This window comes from Podarcis filfolensis (assembly GCF_964270895.1).
Source record: "Podarcis filfolensis genome assembly, chromosome: 5".
NCBI lineage: Eukaryota > Metazoa > Chordata > Lepidosauria > Squamata > Lacertidae > Podarcis > Podarcis filfolensis.
This window is the reverse complement of record NC_139608.1, coordinates 18,358,577-18,375,750: the sequence shown is the minus strand read 5'-3', so window position 1 is coordinate 18,375,750 and position 17,174 is coordinate 18,358,577.

Here is a 17,174-nt window from a genome sequence, read left to right as displayed (position 1 = left end):
ATTTGGGATACTAATGGAATACCACTTGCTGAGAATCACAAGTGAGTAGAATACTATTGTGCTTGCATACAAACATACGCATCACCTTCTCTTCACGTTCATGATCTCTCTCCCTGTCTCTTCCAACTCTATGACTTTCTGAGCAAACAAACAAGCTAAGGCTTCCCTCCCAGCCTTTTTCAAAACAAGGAATTTCTGTACTCCTGTAGACATTAGGAAGGTGTCTTTTTTTTCTTAATCTACCCTGAACACAGGTGACCAAAACTATAAACTGTATTCAGAAACCAAGTCTAAATGCTCTGTGCTGAGTGTTTTATTTCCCTTATTCCTATTAGAAATTCCTATTGCACCCTAAACTGCCTTTCCCCCCCCTGCCTTCTTTGTATCTGCATCACACACTGATGACTCAGAATCGTCTTGCAATCGACCGAGGCTCCTGGGTCTCTTTTCTCCTCTCTCAGTAAATGCCCATTGTACTCATATAATTGCCTTTGAAATTATTATGAGACCCCCAAACAACTTCCCTTCTCTACAGCAATAATAACTATAAGCTATTTTTGCACACATGGGTATGAGAAAATATTGTTGAATGTTTTCTTTTTGGGTCTGTGTTGTAAAATTTGACCTTTCGGCAACTTAGTTATTCTATTTCTCTCTCCCGCCCCTTCTCCCTGAGATCTTCCTTATAGTCATATTTATCTTTCTCCCAAATTCCCCCCTATGGCCTACTAGAAAGGCCAAGCAGTGTTGTCCTTAATCACATTTTTATTCTTCTCGAGTGCCCTGGTGACGACTTGTTCTTATCCATGCGATTACCACAAAGCCACATGCACTCTTATTTCCAATCATTCTCTCTTTAGCTCCTGTTTGCCCAAGCACTAATGAGTTTGTATTTGCATAAACGGGAAGCTCAAAACTCTCCTGAAACAATAGCCTAATAAAGTTATGGGGTACGAAATGGAGCTTAGGGTGCAGGCGGGCACTGTGGCAATTCTACTCACTTGGTCACAATTGTAACTGGCTGGAACGCAAGCAACTTCTCACCACTTCACTGCAAACGAGTACTAAATTTCTTGAAAGTTTTCTTCTCTCATCTCTTTCTCAGGGCACCTTAGAAATTCTTAGAATTTGGGTGGGTGGATAGCTTCAGCTTACATTACAGAATGGAGGAAAGACAGATTTGTCCATTCCAGCAATCTCCGTTTCTGATTTTCTCCTGTTCAGTTCTCCAGATTTCCACATCAGCTTGCAATTCATTTATTTGCTTCATGGAAATTCCTCAGCATCTTACTGTAAATTTATTCTAATATACGTATGTTTGTGTGCAATTTTGCCAAATAAACACTGGACCAATGCAGCCAAAAGCTAGTGAGGCTTCATGATTGAGCTTACTCAGCAGCAGTGAAGACAGTGTAGAAGAATACTTTGCGTCTTCATTGCATTCCCATTGTACCACCCCGTAGAGCTTTCCTGAGTGATGTGGCCTTTCACACTGTAGCACAAAGGAGGTGGTGGCACCAATGGTGGCCTACAGCCACTTGTTTGCAAAGCATGTCGAAGATAAAATTGCTTGCATCAGCTGGTACCTTGACTCTGCTATTATAGCAGATGAACCTCAAGAGATACCCTGAGCACTGCCTAGCCCAGCTTTGTTGAATGAGCTTAAACTGAGGATGTGGACAATGCTTGGGTCTGTGTAGGTGCCCACATGTGCTCTTGACCCTTGCTCTTCATGGATGATAAATGCTAATAAAGGGGGGGGCAGGATGGACCAGGGTCCCTACCTGCTTAAAGGAGGCCACTCCTTAAGAAGCCTTCTATGCATCCAGAAAATGTAAACTGATGACCAATTACTCATATTCCCTTTTGGGGGCAAGGCTCTTGAGCAGGTAGTTACTGATCAGATCCAAGTTCTCTTGGATGTGACCAGTTTTCTAGATCCATTTCAATCTCAGTTTAGATCTGGTTTTGGCACGGGAACTGCAGAACTTGAGCTGGGAGTTCAAGTTATTCGTCCAGCAATGAAGGCCAGGATAGACTGAGTATATATAATGACAGAGCCCCAGAATACATTTGGGATGCAACATTTTTTAAAAAGAAGATTTTCCCCCCCTTAAAGCCGTAGGCTAGCTAGCAGAACTAAGCTGGATTGATTAATCACAACACCTATTGTTTGGAGCGTGCCATGCAGAGATTTGTGTTTATACTCCCTTGATATGCTGAGTTCATTTCACATCAAATTATTCTGCAGAGATAGTGTCCAATTCAAAAAACAGCTTGAATGTCATTTAAATGTGCTTGATGCACCTTTTTACATGATAAACACATTGCTTGATCTATTGCTTGTGAATAGGACAGTTAATGCTTGATCTAATGTCAACATTTAAAAAGATGAAACTTTTATGTCTTGCTGGATTTGCATTCAAGCTACCAATGCCGAACCTCAGTGTTTAATAGGAGTTATTTATTTCCATAGCAATTCAGTTTATGAGGAGAAAAGAAAACATGTTTGAAATATGAATTCTTGCCTCAAGGATACTCGTTATGTACCTACTTTTGTCAAATCACTGTGACTATTTAGCATGTAATCCAGTATTGTGCTGTATGGGAGTTAGAACTGACAGGTGCATTCTCTTGTGCATAAATCGAATTAGAAGTTTGATATTGAATGCTACAGGTTGTATGCTCACACAGCAGGATTTCTCCCTTTCTCTTTCCTCTGCAGTCCCCCCTGCACTCTCAAATTCTGCTCCAAAGGGATGGGGGGTCCTTCCAGGGCAGATTTTGGGGACAAATTGGGAGGTTTTTTTGGGGGGGTTATGAGAGGAAGACTTGTTGCCTGAGTGGAAGCTCACTTACACTGTGCTGAATACAACCCAGTATATAAAGCAATTTCTCTAAGACAGATCTGCACAGCTTGTTGTCTATAAACCTGAACACAGCTCAGAAAGGTACACTTCCAATCAACTGCTTGATTTTCCCTTCCATTTTTACTGGCCCTGGCAGGAAGAAAGAACAAGGGATGCCATTGTATCCTTCATTGTGTGACTTGCGCTGGCCTTGCTCAGGTTGGGAACAGGAGTCACAAATTGTGCAGGAATAGAGATGTATGTTAGTCACCATATGTTGTCAGACTCCAGCTCCCAGCCTGCATGGTCGATGGTTAGGAATGATGAGAGCTGAAATCCAGCAACATGTGGAGGTCTCCCAGGTCCCCATCCCTCCCCTAAAAAAGGTAAAGGTAAAGGACCCCTGACAGTTAAGTCCAGTCGCAAACGACTCTGGCGTTGGGACGCTCATCTCGCTTTACTGGCCGAAGGAGTCAACGTTTGTCCGCAGACAGTTTTTCTGGGTCATGTGGCCAGCACGACTAAGCCACTTCTGGCAAAACCAGAGCAGTGCACGGAAATGCTGTTTACCTTCCCGCCGGAGTGGTACCTATTTATCTACTTGCACTTTGACGTGCTTTCAAACTGCTAGGTTGGCAGGAGCTGGGACTGAGCAATGGGCGCTCACCCCATCGCGGGGATTCGAACCGCCGACCTTCTGATCAGCAAGCCCTAGTCTCATTGGTTTAGACCACAGCGCCATCCGCATCCCCATCCCTCCCCTAAGAGTATGCAATTCAGTTCTGCAGTTTATAAACTGATTTAAGTAGGTGATTTGGGTGGAAAACCAAACTGTGGTTTGTCACAAGGCCAAGCAAAGCAGGATCACAAACCATTGTTTGAAACTGCTTGTAGGCTGCTGCTTGGGATAGAATTGTCTCTCTTACAGGGAGGGGGGTTGCCCTCATCCCTTCTTCTTAATGAAAGATGACTTTGGGAATTTGCTTCCAGAGAGAGGGGGTTAGGAGGGGTAATTACGTGCTGGCCTTTGACCAATGGGGAGTGGGGTTCAGTCTGTCCCTTCCCCAACTCTTGCTCCTTGTGTTTCTTCTGTGCCTTCCCACTCTCCCTATATGAAGTCTGCGCTTCTGCTAGTTGTCAGTAGGACGGGTTTTTGGAAGGGGGATTCCTTGATTGGCCTCATGGTCCCTCCCTTTTGATCTACTCTACACTGCTGGAATGAATTAGATTGGCATCTAAGAGTGTTGTGGTTTGGTTGACCATTGAGGCATGGAATCCAGGCAGGTGAGGAAGTGGGAGATAAAAGCCAGTATAACTGCATTACGAGCATATTTTAGGGATTTGCTAGTAGAACTGGCACATTCCACTGGACAGTGGGGCTTTGGTATGTATGTTGGGTTCATACCCAAGACTCACCTAGTAAAGAGGCAATAATTCCCTACTCATCATTATCTCAAAACCGACAGCTTGTGGCTGCATAACATGTCCTGGGGGTCTGGAGGGCTGCTTCCATACCAGAATTAGTAGACATCCTCACCTGCTGGTGCTATATTAATTCAGTTTATTTGGTGAAATTGGTTTTCAGTTCTTCCCAACTTTTTTTTAAAAGAATAATAAATACATCCTTTCCCCCAAATACCTGCTCAGTCTTCTTTGCTGGGTGTCTGGGGCAAATTGCATTTTTCTGTACATCTGCAACAACCATCAATGGTTTACAGTCTAAAGTAGTTAATTTTGCGAAGTTATGTTTCCCTATTTTGTATGATTGATTACAACGTTCTGATCTTTATTCCGGCTCTCTAGTGGAGACAGAACCTGCTTTCCAACTACGAAGGTTATAGCTTTAATCAATTTGTAATGGAAATGTAAAGCCTTCGTTGGCCAGAAATTCTCATTTGCATTACTAATGCCTCATCTCTTCTGTATTACCAATGAACACATGTTCACATAAAATAGGAGAAGAGGTGCTAAAAGGCAATCTGGGATGCCTCGTGTATGAAAAAAATCATTTTGCATATTTACTGTATCTTGTAGTCAGGATAGAGAACGCTTTGGTAATTTCTTTCTTTCTTTCTTTCTTTCTTTCTTTCTTTCTTTCTTTCTTTCTTTCTTTCTTTCTTTCTTTTCCCCACAGTCATTCACTAATCACTTCATCATTGTTGTGACATGGCATCCTTCCCTTGTTCAAGGGGCAATGCCATGCCTTCTCAGCTGGAGCCCTGAAGGAAGCCTCCAGGCATGAGGACATGGACACTTCGCTTGGAGTGTCTGTTGGCTCAATTTTAAATAGTTCTGCCACAGAGCCAGTCTTCAGACTCATATTTCTTTCCATCTGGATGTTCCTTTGGCTCCATAGCTGCGCACATCTCTAGTGCCATGGAAGCAGCAGCAAATGAAAATGTCACTGTCAGAATACAACCTGAAAAGGAGTCTATGTTACTCGCTGCGTGTGCAGATATTGCACAGATGATACCATAAAACACAATGTGGAAAACCTAGACCCTGGGCAGGGTAATCAAATAAATGCACAAGTAATTCTATTTACACAAATATTTCTATTTAGATTGAAGAAATGTATCATTGAAAAGGGATCGGATCCACTAAATCTGTTGGGTTCTGAATAAGGATGGGGAGAGAAATTCAATTCAGTTCATATTTAGAGCTGAAACTAGCCGATTCCATACTTTCCCAAACAATACACAAATCTAAACACAGACATGCTTTGAAACCCACACGTCTCTGAATTTTGCAATGCAGTTCTCAGGCCAAGTAATTTATACGAAAGTGTGTGCACTAGGGCAATGTGTGCATAAAGATGCATTACATACATACAAAAATGGATTAAATTGCTTTGCAAAAATGTGTATATTTAGTGAAATTGCATACATAAAAGTGTATAGTTAGAGAGGGGGAATGTACTTAAACCCTGATGAGTTTTCAAGAACCCAAAATGAGAGCAACCAAAATTGACAGATTCACCCATCACTAGTTCCTGTAGGTCTTTTCTTTTTCTAGACATTCCCAAATTAGTTTCAAGGTCCAGTGAAAGTGCAAGCAGGGAGAACCATGATTAAAGTAGAACTGTTCTGTTTCTTTGCCAGCTGCAGAGTCAAGCTGCCTTTTTTTTAAAGCCAGGGCTGGCATTGAGTCTAAGAGAAAATCCTCACATGATTGAAGTCAATGACAAAAACTCCTTTTGAAGAGCACCCCCCCCAACTCCTTTCCTCTTCCTTCTTCTTCTTCAGAGAAAACTGACTAAGCAAGGGGAAGGAGAGATTGGCTGCAGTTTTATGGAAAGCTTTGTTGGAAATGCTCTAGGGCCTTGTGATATTGATGGCAACTCAAATGGAGTTTGCAGTGGTTATATGAAAAGTTTGCTTTAACTGCAAATGCTCTGAAAACCTGGGGTATTGATTGCTGCATGATTGGTTTGTTGCTGCAGTTTAAGAGAGTGGTTACCGCCAACGTTTCAGGACCCTCTGGTATTCAGCTGCCACTCAAGTGGAATTTGTTGCTAGAACTTTATGAAGTTCTTTATAGCACACACTCCCTTAAATGATATTGCACCCCTCCATTAAGCTCTCTCTCCTACCGCGGGAGCCTGAACGGCAAAGACGGCCATTGAAAGCATCAAATAGCCGACACGCCTTCTGTTGTTAACTGGCAACCCTTTTATTTTATTTGCTTGCTTTCAGACTCGCTGTCTGATGTGGTTGCTGCTTTGTCTTCGACAGAGGCCATGTTTTTCACAATTCAGGGACACATATTCTTAATCTCACACCTTCATTCTCACATACACACAACATATACACATTTGATATTTCTTGTATACTCATTTTCTCTTACATAGAGATGCACACATTCCCTCTCTCTCTCTCTCTCTCTCTCTCTCTCTCTCTGTCTCTCTCTCTCTCACACACACACACACACACACACATTATCCTGGATTTTCAAGGGTGCTTTGGCTCCTTGTAAAGCCATTTTGTAGCCTCATGTATATGTTACAGAAATAGATTTAATTAAACTGAGTAACTTTACTCCATTTTTGCAAGCTTCACATAGGAACACAGGGAACTGGCTTTTAAGAAGTCAGACCATTTTCCCATCTGGCTCTGTATTGTCTACAGAGAATGGCAGCCACTCTCCAGGACTTCAGTGGAGATGCTGGTGCTTGAACTGGGGCCTTCTGCATGTTCTCCTCCTAGATATGAATTCTACACATGACTTGCTGCAAGACCCATCTTAAAAAGCAGAGACATCACCTTGCCGACAAAGGTCCGTATAGCTAAAGCTATGGTTTTCCCAGCAGTGATGTATGGAAGTGAGAGCTGGACCATAAAGAAGGCTGATCGCCGAAGAATGGATGCTTTTGAATTATGGTGCTGGAGGAGACTCTTGAGAGTCCCATGGACTGCAAGAAGATCAAACCTATCCATTCTTAGGGAAACCAGCCCTGAGTGCTCACTGGAAGGACAGATTGTGAAGCTGAGGCTCCAGTACTTTGGCCACCTCATGAGAAGAGAAGACTCCCTGGAAAAGACCCTGATGTTGGGAAAGATGGAGGGCACAAGGAGAAGGGGACGACAGAGGATGAGATGGTTGGATAGTGTTCTTGAAGCTACCAGCATGAGTTTGACCAAACTGCGGGAGGCAGTGAAAGACAGGAGTGCCTGGCATGCTCTGGTCCATGGGGTCACGAAGAGTCGGACATGACTAAACAACTAAACAACAATCTCCAGATAGTAAGGGACTGTTCATTCTTGTGGATTTTGCCAAGGTATGCCCCCCCCCCACGATATCTTTCAAAATAGCAGAATTGCCTTCCTTACACTCAGGAGGGGAAGGACAAATGCCGTGGTTTTTGATGTCAGACTCTTGGGTGCCAAAGATGCATTTTGTGCCAGGATGAGAATGAGAAAGCCTCTGCAACTCTCCTGCTTTGTGCTTTCACAAAGATTGTTCATTGTTCATTTTGCTCATTTCTTTTCTTTGATTAGATTTCTTACCTACCCCTTAGCACGTGGCGGCGGGGGTTTACTTAAAACACAATAAACAATGATAAAACCAGCAAAACTGTTGCAGCTATAAAACAAAGAAAGTGTAAAAATAATAAAAAAATCTAGCCTTTTCTATAAAGGGATTCCATGTATATATGAAATTTAAACATTTAATAACAATTCCGTGTGTGTGTGATTTTTTTTAAAAAAACAGTTCCAATATAGATGCACACTGGCAGAAAATTTGCGCAAAAGCATTACATCATAAATAAACTGTGTAGAAAAACAGCATGTGGACACAAGGTGTTATATGCCAGCCACCTACCTTTTCCTCTTAAAAATGGATATGTTCCTGATGAACCTTGGCTAGAAACAGTGGCCTTGTTCGAATCAATTGGGCAATAAAACTCCAGTCCAATTGTGGGCATCCACAAACAGCAGCATATGCTGCTCTCGAGTTCGTTGCATGTTATTGGCCAAGAGGAGGTCCCCCTTTGTGAAATATTGTCAGCATATCCCGTCTGGTTCTGCTTGAGATTGTAATCTGCGCTTTGCAAAATTTGCCCTTATGCTTCTCATGTGTATCGTATTGCTCAGGAAAAAACACACACATCACAGCTCAAGGATCGTTTGGGCCTTGGCTCTATTTTTTATTTATATTCCTCTTCAGGGCACTGTTCTTCATGCTTGTAGGCTTTAGTGTTATATTTATGCTGACAGCTCCCATCTCCATTTTTTCTCCTGCACCTACTGACCCAGCCCTAACTCTCCCTTTGCTGCGGGACTGTCTTCATGACATCTTGCTTTGGAATCGATGCCTTTGTGCTCTTGCTAGTCAAAATTCAGATGGAAATGCATTGTGGCCCATGGGACTATCTCAACAGTGCCCACAATTGCCTTCATTTGTCTGCAGCTTCTGTGAATACATTAGAACACACCATTTCGTCTCTTTCAAATCACAAGGATTTAGAGCAGGGGTTGGTAAACTTTTTCAGCAGGGGGCCAGTCCACTGTCCCTCAGACCTTGTGGGGGATTGGACTATATTTTGGAAATAAATGCCCCACAAATAACCCAGAGATGCATTTTAAATAAAAGGACACATTCTACTCATGTAAAAACACACTAATTCCCAAATCGTCTGCAGGCTGGATTTAGAAGACAATTGGGCCGGATCTGGCGTCTGGGCATAAGTTTGCCTCCCCATGATTTAGAGGAACGTCCAGCCCAGTTTTGTGTGCCGATCTCTTGCCACCAGTTGAGTAGCACCTGCCTAGTGGTCTAGAATCTGCAGTAAATAAATACCATCTGCAGTAAATCTGAAAAGCAGTCACCTTTTGAAATTTGCATTTCTCTGAATTCTGCAATGCAGCTTTCTAGCCATTTCTGTGAACATGTGAAGTGTGCATATAAATGCATCTATTAGTAAAAATAGCAAAAAGAAAAAGGGCATTGTATAAGAGGGAATTGCTATGCAAAAATGTGTACATTAGGGGGAAAATAGCACTAAAATGCTGTTGAATTTTCAAAAGGATTTCTTTTAAAGGCAGCATGGAGTTTTAACAGAGGAGGGATCACACCCATTCATATCAGCATTCAGAAGACCTCTGAAAATGTACACTGTGCCAGTGGCTATATTTACATGCCACTTATTCCATTTTGACATTATATTCGAGATTTCACATGACGTAAAAACCAGTTCTTGGAATATAGCATAATGGTGTTCATTTCTGTTTTATCTGCTTCCAGGGGAGAAAAAAAATATATATACAAATAACACTGAAATGAGCACCCAACTTGGGCTGTGTTCCACTATATTTACAGAAGTGACGTTTACGTCATACAAAAGTGCAGCTATAATGTGGAAATTAACAGTTAGGGAAACATCAAGGAACTAGAATAAAATGTGGATGCAGCCTGTGTGTGGGCATGCAGAGTCAGTGCATGGATAAAACTGGGTTTGTGCTTTGATCTGCAATACAGCCAAAACAAGACCATACTGATTTCAATGGGAAAGTGAGGCACTTTTAAATCTATCCCATTAACATAGACTTCTGAGCACTGCGTTCTATTCGTATGGTGTTTTACTGCATGGAGCAGCTGAATGCAGGCTTAAAGCAGTATAAAATGAAATACTACATTTAAGGCCCAGACATTCCGATCTGCTTTTAATTGCGTAATAAGCTGGTCTATATTTTGCAAGCTGTAGTTTTAACTGCCATTGCTATTTCTCATTTAAGCCAGTTGCAATGAAATGTTTCTATGCTGTTGCTTTAGTTAGTTGCATTTTATGTGCTACTGATTTGGTGATCTGCCTTCGGGGCACTTTTTACCCTGAAATACTGCAAAAAATAATAATAATGGGGAAATGGCAAAAATGGCAAAATAAAATGGTCAGTGTTAATAACTGAAAGATTTTTGGAAGATGAATGATAAGATTATTATATGAGTTGCTCTATGAATTTTTATCGCTACAGATGAAACTGTCCTCTCCTATTGGAAAACTGAGTTCCTTTTCAGGACAATTGATTCTTGTCTTTTTGTCGGGGCAGGGAATATATTTACAAAAAAAAATCAAAAAAAATCAGTGGTCATCTATCTATCTATCATCTATCATCTATTTATCATCCTCCTCCTCCACCACCACCAAGTAAAAACAGGAACACCTCTAAGAAACTCTCATGGGCACCACAAAATACCCATTTCACAGAGGACACCCCCGTGCACAAAACCATTCCCCAAAGAGGCAAAACACTCCAAAATAAACAGAACAAAGGCAAAAGATCAGGCATCTCCCCCACAAGCAAACACACACACACAACTATTGCAAGGCCAGGCATCAAAGAGAGCGTCATGCCCACAGGCACAACATTGGGTCCTACTCAGGTCTTAAGAAGAAAAATAAAGGACCCATCTGTACATTTATTTATTTATTTATTGAATTTATATATACCTGGGGTTCTCAGGGCAGTTCACAGAATAAAATCAAGATATACAACCATAAAATACATAATAAAAATAAAAACAACCCAATAGCCCCCCCCCCAAAAAAAACACATTTCAAAGGGGCATAGGATGTAAATCAGACCAACCAAAGGCCTGGTTAAAAAGGAATGGTGCAAGACGAGCTTCCCTGGGGAGAGCATTCCACAGATGGGGAGCCACTGCAGAGAAGGCCTGTTCTCATGTTGCCACCCTCCAGACCACACAAAGGAGGGCCTTGGAAGATGATCTCAGGGTCTGGGTAGGTTCATGTGGAAAGAGGCGGTCCTTGAGGTATTGCGGTCCTGAGCCGTTTATACATTTAAACCAGTGTCACACCACTTTAGACAATCATGGATTCTCCATCCTGAGGACTGTAGTTTGTTAGGGGTGCTCCAAGTAGTTAGGCAACCCCTTAATCCTCTTAGAGGGCTACAATTCCTGGAGTCCCCTGAGAGGAGGGATTGGTTGTTAAACCACTCTGGGAATCATAACTCTGTGAGGGGAATAGGAGTCACTCCCAGCACCTTTAAAAAGCCACAGTTTCCAGCACTGAAGCCAGCTTCTGGGGCCATGGGGGCTTTGCCCCCCCAATAAAATACATGAGGGGACCGGGGCTCCCCAGAGTTGATGGGCATTGTCATTCAAATGGTGTGTGTTCACCATGCCATGATCTCAATTATGCAGGGCAGGACTTACCTGCTCCCCAATATTTTATTGAAATTGGCACCCCTACTTTCCAGGCTTCTTTGGGGGGAATCCATGACTGTTTAAAGCAGTATGATGCTGATCTAAATGCATAGTGCAGATGAGGGCAAGGTGGGCTGTGGCAGCATTCACTGCGGTTAGCATGTAAAACGCAAATCAAAACAAAGCACACACACATTGCAATAAGGAAAATAAAAAGAAAGGATTATTTATTAGACGTAGCTTGGTCTGCACACTGTTGGGCAAAGAGCTATACATTACTTTGATTTAGTCCCCCTGGCTTCCAGAAAAGCTCTTTGGCTTAACGGGCTTTGTTAAATCAAGCAGGGTGAGTTATGACTTGTCCTCTTCAAAAAGCACCATGTCTGAACACATCAGCTCCCACCCCCCAACACTGGTAACGCTTTCGTGAGTGGCAAGCACACTAAATCACCACACCAGTTTTTGCAACCCTACAAGGGCTGGGAAGGTGCTGTTTGCCATGCTGATCATGCCTAATCTACCTAGCAGGATTCAGCATGGGTAACACAACAGCTATGCTGTAAAACGGAGCTTCTCTTAAACCCACCATGATAAAAGGAACAATTGCCTTAAGGACTTAACTGCTTCACTTCCTGGTTGGTGTGTTAGTGTTTCTGGGATAGCTGATGCCTGGAAACATCTTTTGTCTTCCTGGGACCTCTGTGGATAGCAGTGTCAGCACCTTTATTTTTAACCCAGCATCAAATTCCTACCTTGACTTTCAGTATTTTTTCCCCTGATCTCTGTTCCCTCTCTTTCAGTGCCTTATTGTTCATGAGATATACAGTTCCTGATCTAACTACTCTTCTATAGAGAGATTCCTCTCGACTGGCTTCCCGCAAAGAAAAAGATTTTTTTCATTGTTGTTAAAAGAAAAATATGCTACTCCCCCCTTTTTTTACTTGCATGTTCTCTATATCTGTGAGATCTTCTCAGCTGTTGAGACCTGGCTATCTTATCTCAAACCCAATTGAAATAGAACTGTCACTCCTTCAGTCTTTATTTATCTTCCCCCTCATCCTTTTCAGATTTTTTCATGATGCCTTCCCTCAAGCAAAGAAGAAGAAAAGTTTTGGAAAGATGCAAAGACACATCACAGGCGTCTCAGAAAGCGTTCGACCAGAGGCCAAGAATTTGTTTGTTTGGGGGGGGGAGCTGTAAGGGATTTGTTTGTTGGGGGGGGAGTTGTAAGGGACAAACTAGAAGAGACGATTGAGGCACATGATCAACTCTCCTATCACTATTTGAAAAAAAAATGAAGATAGAAAGAGAGAAAGAGAGAAAGAATGCAGTGGGGGCCCATGACATTTTGCTGCCTCTGATGAAGGTAAGAATATCAGAGGATTCCAACATTTGCTTTTTTGTCCAAAATCCTGAAAGGAAACCAGTCCAGCGAATTCGTTGAATCAATATTCACTGCTGCTGTTGATTTCAGTCTGCACACACATGCACAGTTTTCACCGTGCTTCCTTTGCACTGAAATGACTGGGGTGAAATAGTATAATGACAGTGCAATTTATGCAATTGTGTCAATAACACAAGTGAAGGAATTTCACTGCACTGGACAGTAAAAGGAATATATATATATATATATATATATATATATATATATATATATATACATACATACATATATTAGCGGAAGATGAGGTGCGGTGGCATGGAAACATTTCCACATGTGACGAATGCAGGGCACAACATCCCTTGACGAAGGATAAGATGGTCTCTCCCATTTCCCAAACAGAACATGATTAGGATAGCCATTGAATCTGATCTTGACACTGGTGATGGGACAGTGTCTTCCAGGGGCAGTGTTCCCTCTTTAAAGGCTGTTTTTCAACATCTTTCCAGCACCCCCTACCTCATAGTGCTTGCTGAAAGACACAAATACCTCGCTCTGCCCCTAACAGCAGGGCTTTTTGTCATCCAGAGCTCATCAGAGCTCAGTTACGGCACCTCTCAGGGTGCCATTATCATTCTAAGAGAGCAAGGAAGAATTCTGTGGTGAGCTCTGGCACCTCTTTTTCTAGAAAAATAGCACTGCCTAACAGTAAGGCCAGACCTGTGTCTGTGGATGTGTGTGTGTGCATGCGAGAGAGAAGAGATTGTTCTTTCTCACCATGCTAGGTTCCCAATTAAAAACAGCTTCAAAGTTAACTGTTACTACTACATCTTTTCTATTGTTGTTATCATTTTATTTATGAATCATTTCCTATGAAGCATCTCAAAGCAGTTTCACAACACAGTAAAAACCATATCTCTAGCCCAATGGTTGACATTAATTTGATTTCGAATTGATCTTAGAATGAATTGATTTTAGAATGCATTTCAATCAATTGATTGTGATTTTATGTAAACTGTGTTACTTTTATTGTTGTTAGCTGCTCTGAGCCCGGCTTCGGCTGGGGAGGGCGGGATATAAATAAAATTATATTATTATTATTATTATTAATTATTATTATTATTGTCTATCTGTCTATCTGTCTGTCTATCTATCATCTATCTATCTGTCTATCATCTATCCATCTAATTAACTAACAATTGCATATATAAAAACAGTTGAAACAACTGTGTATATAAAGCATTTAAACCATTATAAATAATTTTTAAAGAAAAACAGAACAATGGCATATAGAAAAGCAATTGCATATACATACCAGAATAATTTCAAATAATTGAACTCAAAATTTTTCCCTAAAGGGGCAACTAGGAAACATTTGCTAGCCACCTTGGACATAAATGTTTGTGGACAAAATGGACCACAAACTGAATAAATCATAATTATAAACAGAATGTTCACAGGGAAACCAGTTTGAAATATGAGTCCCACCAGACTCAAAGTCTGCATTCCCAGGCCAAATTGTGGGGGGCCCCACCCTCAGTTTTTTAAAATACAAATATTTAAAGAGAAAGGAAACCTTACGTCAAGGCTGGTACAAGCTGGAGCCGGAGAACCTCTGGAAAGCATAGCATTGGCTGATATTAATAGTCTCTCAGCATTCCTTCCAAAGTACAGTTCCCAGGATTCTTTGCGAGAAGCCATGCCAGTTGTACTGGTGCAAACTAGTATTGTAGATATGCTTTGTTTGATATGCTTTGTTTTGCAATGATTTTTATAAAATGTTGATATCATAAACCCTAAGGCAACAGCAGGTTTGCCGTACGTCAGGAAAATTCCTGACATGTCCTGGTTTTCTGGTGTAAAAATGGCATTGGGGGAACTTTTGCGTGCAAAAATGTCAAGGAAAAGATGGATTTATGGCAGAGCGATGGAAAAAGCAGAAGAAACAGCTCCAACAGCTCAACAACTTTGCGGGTGTCAGGAATATTACTTTTTGAAATATGGCAACCCTATAAGAGCTCTCCCTCTTTTGTTTCTTTTTTAAGACATGCATTGTCCTTACACAGCACTAGAATATGGATTTGCAACATTTAAAAAAGATACCATTTTCATTCAGCCATGTTTGCATACTATGCACTCTATTTAGCTTTGTTAATGCCTTGCAGCCATCTTTGGCTTAGATGACCTTCACTCCAGTCTGAGCTAATTTGTACATTATTAAACACTTTCTCTGAGACAAGCCGTAACCTTTGTACCTTTACTCCCCATTATTCTGCACTTACTTATAATTACCTTAATTGTAACAACATCACTCCAAATACCTCACTACTGGGAGGGGGGGTAATATTATGAAGAGGGTGCAAGGTAATTGTTTCTAAGTCTACGGATTTTAATTAACTACATTTTAGAAGTCTCAGAAGCGGAGTCTAAAGACTTGGAAAATCAATTAAATAAAATGTTTACAGATGGGCACATAACTATGCACACACAGCTTGGAAACAAGCTATTTACAATGCCGGGCTCGTATATTTGCAAAGACAACATACACTACAGTATGTTTCTGATAATTAAATTTTGGCTTGGTAAACAGAAATAGCAGGCATGTTTATAACCATTTTAATTATGTTAACTTTCCTTTTTTGTTCATTCAGCATAGCACATGCTTGGAATGTCAAACAGATTTTTCCCTGTCCTTAAAAAAACGAAACTAATGCAATTTTCGAGACTCTTGGGGAACGAAAAATGATCAAATGTTTCACAACAGCCTTCAGAATGTTGCATTATCTTTATTCATTCAAACTTTTAAGCCAAGCTGAGACTGTTGACCAAGGTCCCACGCACAATACCCAATCAGGGATATGTATTCTCATATCTCTTCATCATCATCAGTGATAAATGTCACAAGACTAAGGTTCCATATCTGCAAACTCTGACTCTTAAGTCTAAGTGGACAGCCTTTGTGCAAAATTGGGTCAGGCTGAATGTGAGTGAATTCGTCCAGATATTGGTTGCAAAACTGATCATGCTGAGAATGCGGACTCACACTTTACACTCTGGGGGCCCTTTGCGGGATTGCGTACAGTGCTTTGGAACCCAGGGGTCTTAACAGTTTGTATGAGCTGGCCTGCCTCTCAGTGTTATTCTTTGGAGGCTCACGCCCAGCCTCAGTTAGTCAATTTACACTGCTGGGAGGTGGGTCCTGTCGCATAAATAGGGGGAGGAGCCGGCAGTAGCCAGGCAGTCGACTCAGGAGCTTCACCCACGCACCCAACCCTCCCTTTGTTTAATGTTTCTAGTTTGCAGGTTAACCTTTTTCTTCCTGTTTAGCGGGCGCTGCTACGGTCTTTTGACCGGTTGCTGTTGAAGAGCCGGGAAGAAATTTTCCTGCATTGGCAGGTTTGGTCTTCCCCGTAGCAATTTGTCACAACTTTGGCGGTTTTAGGCCTTGGGTGAATCCTTTAGTCTTTTCTTCCCTACGGGGTGGGGGGCATGAAGTGGTGACCCCCCCCACAGCGGCGATTCCAGGGTCCCCTCTTAAAGGACCATCCACTGAAAGGTTGTCAGTGAACTACCCCACGTGTGAGGATATGGCATAGCTGTCAACTTTCAGATTTGAAAATAAGGGATCAGCAGCCTCACCTGTCCCGGGGACAGTCTAAGAGATATCTAACAATCCGGGATAGCAGCGGGAAGCAGCGGGAAATGGCGCTGGAATAAGGGAATTTCCCGCAAAAAAAAGGGAAGGTTGACAGCTATGGGATATGGGGTGGGCTGCCTGCTTACACATATGTCTTGCAGAGCACCCCCATATCCCATTTACCCTGAGGAGGAGCCCCAGTTCGCCGGCTGGGGGGCTGGGAGGGATACATGTCCAATGCCTAAACCAAGGTCTTCCTACATTTGAAAGTTTAATAAAGTTGTGGCCAAATTTTAATTCCGTAGCACGTTGTCATGAGTCATTATTCCTTTCTGGTGGTCCCTGGGGGCTGGGGTGGTCGCTGCCTGGTCACGCAAAAGGATGCCTCATTTATGGAGAGGAGAATGTCCATCTGTATCAAGCCATTGTTAAGTACAGTAATTTAATTCACTGAAATTGGAAATTCTTGTATGCATTACTATGTGCTTAAATTTGATTGGCTGGTAGCTGAATTCTAGAGAGTTCTCTAGTAGTTCTCATGTTGGCTAATGTTGGCCACATGGGAGGTATCTGATAAAGGAGAGACTCCGTTTTATGTGAAGCAAGATGGCTGTTTTGGAATCCACTGTGAACACTGCTA